Consider the following 18,612-nt stretch of genomic DNA (forward strand, 5'->3'; position numbering starts at 1 on the left):
GAAGTCATCAATAAAATTTATAAAATACCAATATTGAGATTTTGATGGAGGAAAAGGTCCATAAATATCAATGTGAATAAGATCAAGTAAATCTTTAGAATGAGTTGTGGTAGAGATGGAAAAGGGTTTGTAGAAAATGCTTTTCCAAGTGCATAATATTCACAAACACCCATATGAGGATGAGCTTTGAATTCCATACCTTGAACAAGGTCATGCCAATAAAGATCAACAAGCTTAGAAAAATCAGAGTGGACAAAGTGATGATGAAATATTTTGTTTTTAAGATCGCGAGGAGCTGCAAAAACATTGGCAATATCTTCCTTTAAAGATAACTTAAAAAGATTACCATTTTGAGGGGTAACAGCTATGGTTTGGACATCTTTCTCAATATGACACTTGGTATGGTCAAAATCGACTAAGAGACCAAGATCCACAAGTCTTAGAACTGAAAGAAGATTCCTTTATAGATCTAGGACATGTAAACCTCCACACAAAATTCTTGTTGAAGAAAGAATACGGAGATATAAATCACCTTTACCCACTACAAGGAAACACATGTATAGCGACGACGAGTAGCGATGCAGAAATAGCGGCGTCCCTATTTGCCCCACAGGAAAAAAAAGGGGGCCGAAACCTGAGCGCGTTTCATTTCGCGCATTCGTGATATATTTTGAGAGGGAGAGTGAGAGAGAGAGCGACTGTTTTGCATAGAGCGTGAGAGAGGGAGAGGAAGAAGGCTTGCCGTCGTCACCGCCGCCACCATTCGCGAAGGAGAGGAGGAGCCGCCGTCGCAAAGAGGAGCCGCCAAACCCTCGTCAAATCTTTACAGTGAGTCCATTCTCTCTCTCTTTTACTTGTTTAGGGTTTAATTTGTGTATATTGAGAGAGGGAGAGGAAATGAGAGAGAAAGAGAGGGAGAGGGAGAGGGAGAGGGAGAGGGAGGGAGAGGAAGAGATAAAGAGGGGGAGAGAAAGAGAAACATAGGGAGAGGGAGGGGGAGGAAACGAGAGAGGGAGAGGGAGGGAGAGAAAGAGAAAGAGAAAGAGAGGGAGAGGGAGAGGGAGAGGGAGAGGGAGAGAAAGAGAAAGAGAGGGAGAGGAAGAGGGAGAGGGAGGAAATGAGAGAGGGAGAGGGAGGGAGAGTGCATTCTCTCTCTCTTTTACTTTTTTAAATATAATTTGTGTATATATATTGAGAGAGAGAGAGAGGAAATGAGAGAGAAAGAGAGAAAGAGAGGGGGAGGGAGGGGAGGGAGAGAGAGACAGAAAGAGAGGGAGAGGGAGAGGGAGGAAATGGAAAAGGAAGGGGGATAAAATGAGAGAATGAGAGGGAGGGATAGTGTATTCTCTCTCTTATTTATTTATTTTTTTAATAATTCATGTATAATCCTGAGAGAGGGAGAGGAAATGAGAGAGAAGGAGAGTGAGAGGGAGAGGGAGAGGGAAAGGGAGGGAGAGCGAGAGGGAGACATTAAACATAATAGGGAAATGAGAGAGGGAAAGGGAGAGAGAGAGGGAGGGAGACATTAAACATAATAGGAAAATGAGAGAGGGAGCGGAAATGAGAGAGGAAGAGGGAGAGGGAGAGGGAGAGGGGGGGAGACGAAAACATAATAGGGAAATGAGAGAGGGAGAGGAGAGAGAACAAAATAGAGAATGAGAGGAGAGAGAAAAAGAGATAAGATGTTAAACATAATAGGAAAAGAGAGAAAGAGAGGGTGTGGGTGAGGGTGAGGGCGAGGGAGGGAGAGGAAATGAGAGAGGGAGAGGAAGAGAGAAAAGGAAATGAGAGAGGGAAAGGAGAGAGAAAAAGAAATGAGAGAGAGGAGAGAGAAAAAGAGAGAAAGATCATTAAACCTAATGGGAAAAGAGAGAAAGAGAGGGTCAAGATGAGGGAGGGAGAGGAAATGAGAGAGGGAGAGAAAGAAAGAAAGGGAAACGAGAGAGGGAGAGGAGAGAGAAAAAAATGAGAGACGGAGAGGAGAGAGAAAAAATGAGAGAGGGAGAGGAGAGAGAAAAAGAGAAAAAAATCATTAAATCTAATAAAGAAAGAGAGAAAGAGAGGGTCAGGGTGAGGGAGGGAGAGGAAATGAGAGAGGGAGAGAAAGAGAAAAAGGTAAATGAGAGAGGGAGAGGAGAGAGAAAAAGAGAGAGAGAGAAAGGAGAGAGAAAAAGAGAGAAAAATCATTAAACCTAATAGGGAAAGAGAGAGGGTCAGGGTGAGGGAGGGAGAGGAAATGAGAGAGGGAGAGAAAGAGAGAAAAGTAAATAGGACCTTACAATAAGCTCATCCTAGGCTCATAGGGGTTAGGCTGATCCTCAACAAACCTAAGGGATATATGGCTAGAGAGCCCTAGCATACTTGTGCCTCCTAGTATAATGTTCTTCTTGTAAAGATACCTCTCATACATGGGGCTTGTCTTAGCCTCCACCACGTAAATATACAACGAAGGCAATCAGCCTATCAATATGAAAAACATTCATTTTTCATAACGTAATCCCAAAAATAACTTTGGATATTCCATAAAAATCAATCTCTTTTGAAAAAAACAAATACAAAAAACTAAAACAACATCATTCATATATATGCTTCGCAAAACTGAAACAGCATCACCACAAGATCTCTTAGGAAACTTATCTTCAACTATCAATTTTAATTAATAAATATAATATAAAATCACTTGCAAGGAAGGACACTCTTTTATCATTAACCCTCTTTCTTCCTTAAAATAGTCTTAGGAATAAATTTATGCTCTAACCCTCATATATTTGAGCATAATAACTATTTTAAGGTTTATTCCATGAGTAGTAGTAGTATATATGCAACCATCAAGCTAGAGATCATGCTTTGGTATCTATGGAGATCCCAATCTCATGCCCTTATGAGGAGTTTCTAGTTCTAGCCGCCTCAGTAGATAGATTTTCTACGGGCTGGATGATGGATTGCATGCGTGCATATATGTCACACAAATGATGTGATGCACGCAAGGCAATCAAGAGTGGGGTTGCAAACCCCAAGTGGTTAGATGCAGACGACTAGAGCTGACTGAAGGAGGAAGCTACAGATTCTCCAGGACGTTGGAGTCAACAGCGTGAGGCGGTCAGGGCACGACTTCAGGCCGGAGTGGTCCATCATCTTGGGAGTGGCGGCCACAGGACATATTTGGAGGACTTTGTATGTTTTTCTTTTGTTTTGCTTGTTTATTTTTTTGCAATATCCTTTGTACTGACAATCATGTTTCTAATAGTTAGCATTTTGTTTTCTTTGCAACACTTCATTACAAATCGCAATCTGACCAGTGTTGAGACTCGATATATGGAGAGGCACGGTCTCACTTCATTGATCGACAATTGTATAGACACGGCAACCCTGTAAGTAACTCATCTTTCTTGTCTATAGTTAACATGTTTAATTAGAATGCATTATTGTATGGTGGATTGATGTGTTGTTTCTCTTTTTGCAGATTCCGTTCGATGCTCCTTTGCACTACAACAAAAAGGCTCTTAGACACACTTTTGGACGTGATTTTTGAATTGAGAGAAAATCTTACGGGCGCATCTATAAGCCCGTCTATTTGTGCGTGTATCATTTCGCATGTATAAGGAAATCCACACGCACCAATAGACGCACTCTAGATGCGCATATACACTCATTAATAAATGCGCATACGAAAACCAAAAATTGTTATTTATTTAATTTCTTTTGTGCATCTACAAGCGTGCCTACATGGAAATTTAGATGGGCACATAAACATGTGCATGGACACGCTTTTACATGCGCCAGTAGACGCGAATGCAAAACCAAAAATCTATTTTTTTAAAAAGATATTTAATTTCTTTTTATTAATTTGAATTATATAGCGCGTATATGAGCACGTGTATTCTGCATTTTAGACGCAAGCATATACGCGTTTTTTTTGCAATTTAGATTTGCAAATAGACGCGAAGCACAGAATTGGATTAAAGAAAACCAGAGAGCACAACCACATGCTCTCTGGGTTTTTTTCCCCCTCCCATACATCAAATTGTGCATTTGGAAAAAACACAATGGATCTAAATGCATGAGAATTGAAAACAAAAATCCATGTATTCATTATATATAAAACGCATTTACATGGGGAGTTTAAGTGCTTGCGACCTAAAGTGTGGCCGCAAGCAGTAGGCTCAAAGATGGATAATAGATATACAAGGAAACAAGGCCATAGAGGAGGTATGGTGCTCCTCTACGAATCTGAAAAAGAAACATCTTCGCTAGCACCACCATCGCTACTAGTGTCGCTATCCCCCTCCTCGCTATGCTCCACATCGAGGTTCACCTACATATACAAAAGATCAAGGTTTCTTATGTACAATTGCAAAGAAAAAGTTATAATTAGCTATACTTTTATTAGGAAAGTAAGAAAAACATACCTCCTCTTGCTGTCGAATCCTCATAGCCCAGTTGTATTGCTTCTGAGTGATGAGACCCTCCTCATAGAACTGAGGCCATGTGGCTGTGTGGTTATGGCCTCGATGGTAACCTACCTCTCTAGGAGTAGGTATCCTACCAACGATAGTAGTCTGCAAAAAATTATGATATATACAAACAATTATGAGACACAATGTATTAGAACAAATTATATAAAGAATTGAAAAAAATATAAATGTTAAAAAACTAGAAACTAAAATATACTCACAAACTTTGCTCCCACGACTCTCTGCCGCCCCATCCGTAATGCAACAATCCCATGGTTTCCATTTCAATGCATCGCGCCTCTGCATGCTGGTGACTCTTCACTTTCTAGACTACTTTCTTCTTGGCTTTCTTCCACTCTATGCAGTGGCACATAGGTGGTTGGCTATAGGCTCCACGCTCCTCCTCTTGTCTCCGCAGTGACTCCCTGGCGCGTGTCATGAGGTGGGATCTTTTGTTGTGAAGCAAATCCCTCACTTTTGTGCATCCCCAATCATCCGAGAATCATTGACCCTCAGGATTTGGGTACCTTCTATGGACTGCCCTCAACACCTCCTGCCATAAGCCGCTTTTCTGATTCTTGAAGTAAACGAAACAATTTTTATACGTCGCATGCACGACGCTCCTCATGTACGCCATTACATCCCTTCCTTCATCATCATGGAAGATGCCACCAGTATCTGTAACTCTATAGTACTGGCGTACTGGCTCCTCTACGTGATCTTCTGGTGAGGGTGATCACTCGCCACCTCCTAGGCAACCCCCACACAAGCCTCGTCCTCCCCCTTGACTCTCCCTCCTCCCTCTCTGTCGACTACCTGTTGAGATATCGAGCTCCACTCGTGATACGCCAGGGTGACCGTTGTATATTTATGTCACCGACTTGTCAGTTGCAGACGCGGTTGGTACACCGCCCATGAATAATAGCTACATGATAGCTATCCTTATCTACTCTAGTTCGTGGCTCAGTTAGTATGCCACCTTAGTTAGTTGAGTTTGGTTTGAGACCCATATATAGGGTTCTTCTATTTCTTTGTACTTGAGTTCTTTTTGGCTTACACAACTAAGAAGAGGAAAACTGTTTTTCAGCCTCCACCCTTGTGCGTCTTCCCCCATTGTGCAAGCAAGAAAGCTTCAAGCGAGACTCCTTCCTTCTCTCCCACAATCTTGACATGGTATCAGAGCCTTGTTCGTGGTAAGGAGCTCAAGAAAGCAAGCCAAGCTCGCGGTGGTCTGGTAAGAGGAGCAGTGTTGCTTTCATTTCCTGTTTTGGGAGCAGATCTCTGCAGGTAGCACAGCCGGAAATTGCAGGAGTGCATTGTCTCAGGTTGAGACGCCCTTCGCGGTGAAGCAAGAGGGCAGTATATGCTGCAGGAAAGGCCTTTAGCCCTTGGCGACCTTGTTTTTTTGATTTGAGGCCATTTCGGGGCCTGTTTTGCAGACGGAAGTTTTCTGCACGCACTCAAGAAAAAGCTCAGTTTTATGCTGTGCGACCACTGTTCTACAGGTCGGTGAAAAGTTACTGTAGAAATTGCATCGTATGCTTGTGCGCAGAGACATTGGGAGTTTCAGAATCATCCTTGGTTCCTGTTTATGCAAAATCGTCACTAGAAAGTGACTGTGTGGTCAAATACCACTTTCGCCAGTTTTGCAGATTTGCCCTTGTGAGGGTGAAGCTGTGTTTTTTGCAGTGACAGAATTTCTTGCAGTATTCTGTAATGGCGTCTGATTCTCTTTCACAGATTGTCACTGAAAAGCTTGACAAGAACAACTTCCAGGCATGGAAGTTTAGAATGACGAATTTCCTTATGGGAAAAGGATATTGGGAATTTGTTGCAGGAAATGAAGAAGAACCAGTTCTTCCTGATGTTCCCAATCAACAACAAATGCAGGCATTTAAAACATGGCATGAGAGAGCCAGGAAAGTTATGTATTGGCTGTCAATCAGCATTTCAGACTCTATGATTGTGCATATTCAAGATGCAAGTACGCCAAAGGAGGCATGGGATACTCTGTCAAAGATGTATAGCACAAATACACAAGCCAGGAAAATGCAGCTCAAGCAAGAGTTGCATAATGTGCAAAGAGAAAATATGAGTATCAATGACTACCACATGAAGGTGAAGAAGATTGCAGATGCACTTGCTTCCATTGGGTCGCCAGTGGAAGATGATGATTTAGTTTCTGTGACCTTGAATGGTCTAGGAAAGGATTATGCACAGTTTCGGACATCCATTTCAGTTCGTGAAAGATTTCCTGATTTTGAGGAGTTGATTGCTCTTCTAATTTCTGAGGAACAGAGAAATGGTGGTGCATCTTCTTCAGGAGGAACTTCAAAAGAAGCTGTCTTCTACTCAAATGCTGGAAGAGGTAGAGGCAGAGGTAGAGGAGGCCGATTTGGAGGCCGTGGCAGAAATCAGAATATGCAGCAAACTCAAGAAAACCAGTCCTATGGAGGAGGACGTGGTAACTCTAGAGGCAGGGGGAGCCAAAGAGGTCGTGGTGGATGGCAAAGAGGCCAAAATGCAAACAGTAATGTTGAATGCTACTACTGTGGTAAAATGGGTCATATGGCTAAAGACTGCTATAAAAAGCAGAATGACATCATGAATGGAAAACTGCAACAAGGGAATTATGCATCTTCTAGTAGACAGGGTGATGACAGAAATGAGCATTTGTTCATGGTGCAGCACATGAACAATTCTATGACAAGTGCAGAAGAAAGCAATGATGTATGGTATGTTGACTCAGGTGCATCAAACCACATGACAGGTCATGCAGAATGGATGGAGGATGCAAGGAAAATGGAAAAACCAGGATTTGTGGAGACTGGTGATGATACTGCACATCCTATTGTGCAGATTGGAAAAATTCCCTTGTCTATGCAGGGTGGGAAAAAGAAATACCTGTCCGATGTATTTCATGTCCCGAATATCACCAAGAATCTGGTTTCAGTTGGTCAAATGGTTGAACAGGGCTTGCAGGTCAGATTTAATCCTCATGGATGCTTTGTTGAGGATATGAAAAATAAAGGTCGCTTGATAGCAAAAGGAAAGAAGAAGGGCAGAATGTTTACATTGGATGCAGACATGTCTGAATTGAGTGCAGCAATGTTTGCACATGGGACCGGTGTAGTTGCAGATATTGATATCTGGCATAAACGCATTGGTCATGTTAATGTACAGCGACTTAAATCAATGCAGGCCCAAAATATTGTTGCAGGATTGCCCAAATTCAAGGTTGCAGAAATGCATAAGGTATGTGAAGCCTGTCAGTTTGGAAAACAGGCAAGGAAACCATTTCCTAGACATGTTCAAGAGAGTGAGAAGCCATTGGAATTAATTCACTCTGATGTGTGGACAACTAAAGCTGCATCTCTTGGAGGCTGTCATTATTTTGTCAGTTTTATTGATGACTATAGCAGAAAAGTTTGGGTGTATTTTATGAAAAAGAAAAGTGAAGTTTTTGGGCATTTCAAAACTCTTAAAGCTATGGTTGAAAAAGAAACAGGCTTGCAGATAAAATGCCTAAGGTCAGATGGAGGGGGAGAGTACCTCTCAAATGAGTTTGCAAAGTTCTTGCAGGAGCATGGCATAAAGCAGCAATATTCATGCAGCTATACCCCACAACAAAATGGAATTGCAGAAAGGAAAAACAGGCATATTGGAGAGGTATCTCGTGCCATGCTCAATGAAAAAGACTTGCCAGATTTTTATTGGGCTGAAGCAGTTGCTACAGCAGTCTACATAATGAACAGGACTCCCACTGCAGCAATACATGGAATGACTCCAGAGGAGAGGTATACTGGTAGGAAACCAGATATTTCTCATTTGAAAATTTTTGGTTGCATTGCCTATGTACATGTGCCAGATGAGCTGAGATCCAAGTTGGATCCAAAAGCTGAGAAGTGCATCTTTATTGGTTACTCTCTGCAGCAAAAAGGGTATAGATGCTATAACCCTTCTACTCGTAAGTTTACAGTGAGCAGAGATGTTGTTTTTGATGAGATGAGTAGCTGGTATAAACCAGTAAATGTGATTGATGATGAAGATGCACAAAATGGTAATGCTACACAGAATTCACAGCAGCAGTCACAAAATATTAGTGGACCTGGAGCGTCCTCTAGCAGTGGTTCACATTCTTCGCCATGGACAGGCAGATTGAGATCAGGAGAATCTTCTCAAAGCAATGCAGATAGTGGTATGCAGGTATCACGAAAAGGAAAAGAGAAGGTTGATCAGCCCATGTTTGATGTGAATGCAGGTCACTCTTATGTGGATGGTGAATCCAGTGGCTCAGAACAGAGCATTGATGATGAGTTGGGTATTCCTTCTATTGTTACACCTGGAGTAAGGAAGACCAGGGATGTTTTGAGAGCACCTGGGAGTGAACCTACTTTGCGCAGGTCTACCAGAGCTAGGTATCCTGTGGATAGGCTGAAATATGATGGATTTACAGCCATTCACTATGCATATATGGTCAAAGTGATACAGGAACCAGAACCCACATCTTTTGAGCAAGCCATGGGAAAAGAAAAATGGGAGAAAGCCATGGATGAAGAAATGGATGCCTTGGAAGCAAATGCTACATGGGAGTTGGTACCTTTGCCTAAAGGTAAGAATGCAATTGGCTGTAAGTGGGTTTATAAGGTGAAGCACAATGCTGATGGTTCTGTGAACAGATACAAGGCAAGATTAGTAGTCAAGGGGTATGCACAAACATATGGCATTGACTATGAAGAAACATTTAGTCCGGTTGCAAGGATGGCAACCGTAAGAGCAGTCATTGCTATGGCTGCATCAAAGGGATGGTCTTTACATCAGATGGATGTAAAGAATGCCTTCTTGCATGGTGATTTGCAAGAAGAGGTCTATATGGAGCAGCCACCAGGTTATGTGCATGCTGTTCATCCTGAGTTTGTTTGCAGGTTGAAGAAAGCCTTGTATGGCTTGAAGCAAGCACCTAGAGCATGGTCTGACAAGATAGGACAGTATCTTGTCACTATTGGCTTTCAGATTTCCAAGGCAGATTTCTCACTTTATGTGAGAAAAACAGAGAAAGGTATTATGCTGCTTGTCATTTATGTTGATGATTTGATTATGACAGGTGACAGTGATGAAGATATCCTTCATGTGAAAATGCTATTGAAGCAGAAGTTTGAGATGAAGGATTTGGGAGAGCTGCGTTATTTCTTGGGCGTTGAGGTGATTAGATCACCAAGTGGGATACAGCTCTTGCAGAGGCAGTATGGATTGGACATGCTGTCCAAATATGGGATGACAGGCTGTAAGCCTATTTCAGTTCCTTTGGAGCAAAATGTGAAGCTGAGCACAGATGCAGGTGAGCTTCTAGAAGACCCTACTATGTACAGACGCATAGTAGGAAGTTTGATTTATATGACTATTACCAGGCCAGATTTGAGCTATGCTGTTGGATTGGTAAGTCAGTTTATGCAGGCTCCAAGGAAACCACATTTGGATGCGGCTAGACGCATACTTAGGTATGTGAAGTCCACATTGCAGTATGGACTATTTTATGAGACTGGGGTTCAGATACAGTTGCATGGATACACTGATGCTGATTGGGCTGGTAGTATTTCTGATAGACGATCTACCAGTGGATATGTATTCTCTTTTGGGAGTGCTGCAGTCACTTGGAGCAGCAAGAAACAGCCTACAGTTGCCCTGTCGAGCACAGAGGCTGAGTACAGGGGTGCAGCAATGGCTCCATGTGAGGTAGCTTGGTTGCATAAGCTACTTTATGATATGCATCAGTCTACAGATGGGCCAGTTGTCATTTATTGTGACAACATGAGTAGTATACACTTGGCAAATAACCCAGTCTATCATGCTAGAACAAAGCACATTGAGGTGCATTATCACTATGTGCGAGAGAGGGTTTTACTAGGTCTTATTGATCTAGTTTATGTCAGCACAGAGGATCAGGTAGCTGATATATTCACGAAGGCATTGGGCGCAGAGAAGCTGCGCAAGTTCAGAGACCTGCTTGGTGTGCAGGAATTGGGATTGAGCTCGAGGGGGAGTGTTGAGATATCGAGCTCCACTCGTGATACGCCAGGGTGACCGTTGTATATTTATGTCACCGACTTGTCAGTTGCAGACGCGGTTGGTACACCGCCCATGAATAATAGCTACATGATAGCTATCCTTATCTACTCTAGTTCGTGGCTCAGTTAGTATGCCACCTTAGTTAGTTGAGTTTGGTTTGAGACCCATATATAGGGTTCTTCTATTTCTTTGTACTTGAGTTCTTTTTGGCTTACACAACTAAGAAGAGGAAAACTGTTTTTCAGCCTCCACCCTTGTGCGTCTTCCCCCATTGTGCAAGCAAGAAAGCTTCAAGCGAGACTCCTTCCTTCTCTCCCACAATCTTGACACTACCCTCTACCTCGTTGGATGCACGTGCTTCTGCAAATGCACGTGCGTCGGCTGACGGTTGTGCTTCAGCCGATGCATGTACAGGCGCTGCACGTGGAGTACCTGCAATTGGAGTTTGGAGATTTGGTGTTTGGGACGTAGTGCCAAGTAAAGACGTCAGAGGCATTCCAGACATGACATTGAATACCTCGTCTGTTGTTGGAGAGCCGCCAAGGTGTCTAGTCATCTCTCCCATAAAGTCTTCCTTACTAGGAAAACATCCAAAAAAAGCATTGACCCCTCTACTGAACAAGCCTAATGTATCATTCATGCAGTCCAAATCTGGGTCATTGCTAGATGAACCAGGATACGACATCTGCAAACAAAACACAGGAATAAGACAAATTTGCTAAATTGCAATATTGTGTAAACTGTACTATTGTGTAATATACTCGTACAATTCCAGAAATAAAAATTTATTTTTTTATCAAAGCTGGCGTGTGTATATTTGCATCTGAGATGCAGAATAGACGCACTCTCAGACACCTCCCTAAAGTCAAACCTTCTGGTCAGAGCGCGTGTATATTCCTGTTTGAGATGCAGAATAGAGGTGCTCTCAGACGCTTCCCAAAAGTCAAAGCTTCTGCGCAGAGCACATGTATAGTTTGAGATACAGAATAGACACACTCTCAGACGTGTCTCTGAAGTCAAAGCTTCTGGGCAGAGCGTGTGTATTCTCTCGTCTGAGATGCAGAATACATACGCTTGGAGACGCGACTGCAGATGCGATGACAACAAACATAGCTACATGTCTATGTCTGCGTCTGTACTGGAATCTACACGCATTATCAAACATGCTAAGTCGGCTGCTCTCAATCCGACAACCACCATCCATGATTTATTTGTGATATAAGAACTTCAATCATAGATCCTAATACAGAAAGAGAGAGAGAGAGAGAGAGAGAGAGAGAGTGAGTGAGAGTGAGAGAGGACTCACCTTGGGTCTTTGGTGTGGATGGGCGGTGGTGCTACTTCCTTCCCCTTCTTCCTCTCGTTGGTGAGTTGTTCTCCCTTGATGCTTGCTGCTTGTTGTCTCCTCTCTTTGCCTCTTGTTCCTCTTGTTCTCCTCTCTTTTGTTCTCTCTTTTTTCCTTAGCTATCTTCTTTCCCCTCTTATCTCTTTGAAGTGAAAGAAGAGGTGAGTCATGAAGAGACTAGTGAAGGTAGACTGCATGTCGGTTGAACTGGAGCTTCAAAACACGCAAAAAATGCAGGAAAGGCACAGTTTGAAAAGAAATCACTTGTATCTTTTGAATTTTGACGTTTGCATCTATTTTTGCGTGTATATGAACGTCTAAGTTTACGTAAACGTGCTAATAGATGCGGAGCTAGATGCGTAGATAGACGCAGATTTAGACGTGCAGTTAAACGCATGTATAGACGCGCATTTAGCGCGCCTGCGTTCTTATCATAAGTTTTTGTATTTAGGATAAGTTTTGATAGTAAGTTCTTATCATAAGTTTTTATGTTTTTATGATAAGTTTTGTGTATTTAAAATGGAATATCTTAGAATAATTAATATGCATTTAAGTTTTTATGTAAACATATTAATAATAAATTTGATGTTGTCATGAATTAGGTTTAATCATGTCGTCGTCATCACCTAGTGGGGTGCATGCTGATGAGTCAACGAGGACATCCTCAAGTGAGAATGAAACATTACATCTTCATAATGGAGATGCATGGCTACAACAAAAAATTAAATGCATGTGTGATCGTTGTCAAGGGTGTATTTTTCGAGCATGTCGAGTTGCAATGTTACACCTCGGCATGTGTGGAGAATGGGACCGAGAAAAATCACCGGTATTCATTGTTTTTAACACTAAGATTTCTAGTCTATATTACTCAATATATATCAACGTACATGTAACTCCCTTTTGTGGTTGAGCAGGATGCGGTGCCACATCCTCAGATGCTCCCTCTCGGGCATCGAGAGGCTACAAAACATCGATGCGAGGAGGCAGAGTCTTCAAGAAGAGTGGAGACTGACGACCATGATAGTAGCTCTCATGAAATGCCCCATCAAGTTGTAGAGGATGAGATTTTGGACAACATGGTACACAATCTATTTTGGCAATCGATTCAGGGAGAAGGTCACTCTACAAAGCCAGATGACCCACTAAATGTAGCGTCATCTACTCCGTTGTATGAAGGTTATACGTACTCCGTTCTTCGTGTGTCCCTCGAGATACTTAACTTGAAAACAATTATGGATGGAGTAATGTCACTTTGATTGCGTTATTGAAGTAGGTATCAATTCTGTTTGGCTTATGAATCATAATATTAATTGTTCTATTTTGAAATCAGACACAAATATATGTTGGTGGTTTTTTAACTCACTTTTAAAAATATATGTAGGTTATTATCACAAATGCTTCCAAAAGGAAACAAATTGCCAACTAAGAGAGAGCAAGCAAGACATTACTTGACATCTCTAGGAGGCCTCGATTATGTCAAGATCCATGCATGTGTCAATGATTGTGTCTTATTTCGTGGGACTTATGAGTTCACACAAGAGTGTCTTGTTTGTGGTGAATCAAGATACGAAGTGGAGATGAAGTCAATGGATGTGCCTCATAAGATTTTGCGATATTTTTTTATTGTTCCACGTATTCATAAGAAATTTGAGATTTGGTTTAGGTATGGATGGAATCAATCCATTTGGCATCAAAATCACATCATACAGTGTATGGCCAGTGGTATTGGTGAACTATAATATTCCTCCATCCATGGCAATTAAAAAGTGACATGTAATGTTGTCCCTTCTGATTCTTGGAAAGCACAAGGTTAAAAACATGGATATTTACTTAGAGTCTTTGATTGAAGAGTTAGAAATGTTATGGGAAGGTATTGAGATACAAGATACAAGCGCATCTACATCCTCTAGAGACTTCACATTGAAGGCCATGTTGTTCTGGACCATGCATGACTTTCCAGGATATGGAGAGTGTTCAAGTACATGTATATAACTCTATATTTAAAATTCAAGACTTGAGTCAATTGCATGCTATTAATTCACTTGTTTTTTCAGGTTTAACCACATCAGGATATCATGCATGTCCTATTTGTGGTGCCTCTATAAATTCCTCTGGGCTGGCACGTTTAAAGAAGGTTATCTATGACAATCATAATTGATTTCTTCCTATTGACCATCCCAAATATGTTCTCCCTACTAATGGAATGACTCCACAATCTCTAACCATTCGAGATTGGAAGGAGAGATGGATTAATGCCGACAACCACCCTCCACTCGGCATGTGTTAGTAAGATGTATATTTCTCTCGATTGACTTTAAAGTATTTAGCATGATGAATTGTTTACATAATATATTATTGTGCTTTCTAGAGATTTTAGAGCACTGTTTGATTTATGAATTACAAATTAAATGAATACCTATACTTCAGGTTGAAGGCCTGAAGGGAGAGGTAGTTTCAGTTACCCCCGACTACCTGCCTGACCCTAACCAATGGTGTTGTTGACCGCACCAGGAATGTGGATCGAACCCGCCACATGAGGTCTCTCCATTGAGCTCTACTTGGAGCAGGAGGACGCTTGGGTGCCATGGGGGCTCTGGCCGTAAATCCCTCGCCTTCCGGGTCCTGCATAAGAGGCTAACGTGACTTGGGATTGGATCTTGAGACCCGCATACTAGTCTACGGGCAGAAGCTTGGAATAGTGATCATTGTGGATTACTGGATAGCCTTCAGGAAGATTATGGACAAGCCTACAAGTGGAACTCCTTGTATTTCAAAGATAAAAATGATGAGATGTTAATAAAGAACTTGTTTGATATTGTTTTTCTATGTCACGTGATAAGATTACGTAAAGGAAACAGTGTTTAACGGATTAATTAAAGAAGCTGGTTGTTACATGTCAAATTAATGTGTTAGATAATTGCATGACTAAAACAAACTGAGGAAAGTGCAGAGGATGGGCCATAGGTTCGTCCTACAGTTGGGTGGTCCCGGTTAGCCGGGAACTTTTCTCAAAGAACAACGGGATGATAGTCAAAGAAAATGAATAACGAAAGCGATGACCTAGAGTTATGTCTTAACCGATTTACGCTGTTTTAGGGGAACGGAATGGGACTATGCCTTATGGCAGAGAGGTTGAGCTTTGCATCCCTCTCGTTTCCCATTCTCCTTGAACCAAGTGCAGCGTGAATCCGCTTCGGACCTCACGCTTCTGCGTAAAGTAGTTCGCTTGGGTCCGACGCTAGTTGCTGTTAGATAATGACCAATCAAGAAAACCCTAATTCCGGTCGATCCTAAGTGGGAACGGCCAGGATACTTCCGCTACGTGGCAGACGTGGGAAGACCTAGATCGCAAGTCTCGTATCATTCCATGGGAGTGGCGGGCTGAGCTTTCTAGACATCCTTTCCGATGGACTACTAAGACGTGTCTTGGATGATACGAAGAGGAGACGTTACATCAAAAGATCTTCTTCAAATGATAATTCTTCATCCTTTATAGTAAAAACAAAAGTCTTTTTTTAAAATGAAAGATAAAGGCTATGTTTTTTAAATTTCTAGATGCTCTTGAAATTATTGAATGTTTAACATGTGTTCTTGCTTCACCTTGATGTCTAAATATTTTTTCTTTTTTGCTTCTTTTTCTCTTTAGTTATTGATGAAACCTCGATCTGAGTAACTTTCTAAACTTTCATCCTCACTTTCTTCTTCCTCAAAACTATCACTCTCTTCCTCTTCTTCTTCTTCACTATCATCCTCAATCACTAGTTCCTTTCTTGAGTCTTATCAAACTTCTTCGCTATTCCTCTACAACCATAAATCATTATGATTCCTATCTTCCAATCCTATATTGTACCTACCTTCCTAAGCTAAGGTCTACCTACGACAAGTGGAAATGCATCTGAACCTGTTGATATAATATGAAAAGTTATTTTCATAGCTACTTCATACACCTTGACTTCTCAATTTTGAGTTATTCCTATACATTTCACTTTAGCATGATTTGCAAGCCTGAAATCCAGATCCTGCAATTATTCGAAGTCCGAATGGTTCTACACATACTTGTGAAATCACACTAACTTGTGCTACTCCATCAATATATGCCTCTTCTATATTTTGATTTTTATATCAAGAATCAACCCCACATGACAAATATTAACCACATATTTAGGATTTTGGAAATTTTCATAAAGTTTGAGAATTCCTAATGCGTTTAATATTTGGACACATGGTCAAATCTTATCTCCTTATTTGAATGTTAAAGTTTTCCTAGATACCACATAAGCAATCCCCCCAAGTCCCAACTACAAGATACATGCCTCATACCGATGTTCAAAGTGATGAAAATGTTCATAAAAAAATTTTCCCCCGTCGTCACTAAAAAGGTCGATATTAGCGACACCATAGAATCATCGATATTAGCGTTACTATATGCGTCATTATTTACAACGCTGATAACAATGCAAATAGCAAAAATTTGCAACGCAAAAAAGTGTGATGCAAATAGCAACGTGTGCAGTTAATTTGTGACGCTAATAGTGATGGTTACAGAGAAAAGAATAATTGTGGCAGGGCAGCAAGCTGCCCTGCCACAAATAACACTGTGTGCTTTATTTGTGTTATACAAAAGAGTTATAGTAAAGTGTACAATGCTCGTCAAATTGAAGGAAAAGTGTACGTAAATCCATAAGACTAGTACATAAAATAAATATAAGATCATGTAATTAAAGCGCCGATAGAATCATGGCAAAATACAAAGGATGATAATAACATAGTGCATAGAAAATACCTACATAAATCACATGACCAATGGAGAAGACGATATGCGTTGCACGGATCCAAGGGTGAGCTATAGATCCTTACATCCCAAAGCTCATCCCGTCGCAAAGTAGCATGAACGGACTCTACAAAAAAAGAAACAACTACATATCAATCCACCATACAATAATGCATTTTAATTAAAATTAGTAACTATGAACAAGAAAGATGAGTGACTTACTGGGCCCCCGTGTGCATACAATCGGTCGATCAATATAGTGAGACCGTGTCTCTTTGCATATCGAGTCCCTAGATCAGTGGGATCACGGTTTGTAATGGAGTGCTGCAAAGAAAACAAAATACAATTGTTAGAGACACAATTGTCAGTACGAGGGATATTGCAAAAAAATAAGTGAGAAGAAAAAAAGAAAAACTTACAAAGTCCTCCAAATAAGTCATATGGCCGCCCCTCCCAAGATGATGAATCACTCGTTCCTTCAGTCATGCCCTCACTGCCTCGCACTATTGTCTCCAACATCTTGGAAAATTTGTAACCTCCTCCCTGAGTCGGCGTCAGTCATCTGCATCTAGCTACTCCGGCTTTGAGGCCCCACTCTGAAGTGCCTTGCGTGCGTCCGATCGTCTATGTGACATGTACACACGCATATACTCCATCATCCAACTTATGGAAAACCTATTTGTTGCGGTGGGTACTAGAGACTCCTCATACAAGGATGCTACCATGTAGTCCTTTCTCCCCTCTGGTATATTCTTCCAATGATCCAAAACGTTGTGCCAAAAAACTTGTTGGCACAACACTCTCATACAAGCCATCACCCTCCTCCCCTTGAACTTGAATACCCAAACAAGAATGTATCTCACCAAGATCCACCATTTCAAATGTAGTCAATAAAAGCTTCTTCATAGTATCCAAGAAAGAAATATTATTTCACACAAGAATAGTATCATCAACATATAGAGCAAGAATAATAAAACATTTTTCCTCCCTTTTGATGTAAAGACTTGGGTCAGCAAAACATGCAACAAAACCTTTAGATGTGAGGAACTGATCAATCTTAATATACCAAGCACGAAAGGCTTGCTCCAATCCATATAATGCACGATGAAGCTGGCATACAAGATGCTCCTTTCCTGCAATCATAAAACCTTCAGGTTGCTCCATATTGATTTCTTCTTCAAGATCTCCATTGAGAAAAGCCATTTTAACATCCATTTGGTGAATTTTGAGCTCAAATAGTGTTGCAAAAGCCAAAATCATACGAACAGTTGTGGAGCGCATAATGGGAGAAAATGTTTCTTGATAATCTACTCCTGCAATCTGCGAGTAACCTTTTGTAACAAGTCGTACTTTGAACTTATCAAACGAGCCATCAACTTTGGTCTTGGTTTTATAAACCCATTTACATTTGATAGGAACACGATTTGGGGGGAGTTTAGTAAGAATCCATGTACCCTTGGAGATTAAAGAATAATACTCAGCTTGCATAGCTTCTTGCCATTGATCCCTTTGAGACGAATTGATAGCTTCCATATACGATATTGGATCCTCTTGGACAGACATAGCATCATCAAAGACATCATATTCAATAGAATAGAATCCATGCTCTATCTTAATAGGAAGATCGACATATATCTCCAAATTTTCATCAATCTTCTTTGGAGGTGAAGGAGGTTTATGATCATCAGAATTAGTAGACTCACAAAGCAAGTAAGGAAATGCACTAAGCAAAGACTGTGTATCATCTGAAACATTTGATGACCATGTGCCACCCATAGTCTTCTCATCAAATATAGCATCATGACTAATGATAACCTTTTGAGTAGAAGGATCATAAAATTTGTAACCTTTGGAATGATCTGAATAACCAAGAAAAATAACCTTAAAACCTTGAGGATCCATTATGTCGAGTGTCCTTGGGCATATGAATATAAGCAATGCAGCCAAATATGTGAAAGTGAGAGACTGAAGGTGTC

Source organism: Lygodium microphyllum, chromosome 12 (assembly GCF_053477565.2).
Source record: "Lygodium microphyllum isolate KBCC chromosome 12, Lygodium_microphyllum_v1.1.10, whole genome shotgun sequence".
In the NCBI taxonomy this organism is placed as follows: domain Eukaryota; kingdom Viridiplantae; phylum Streptophyta; class Polypodiopsida; order Schizaeales; family Lygodiaceae; genus Lygodium; species Lygodium microphyllum.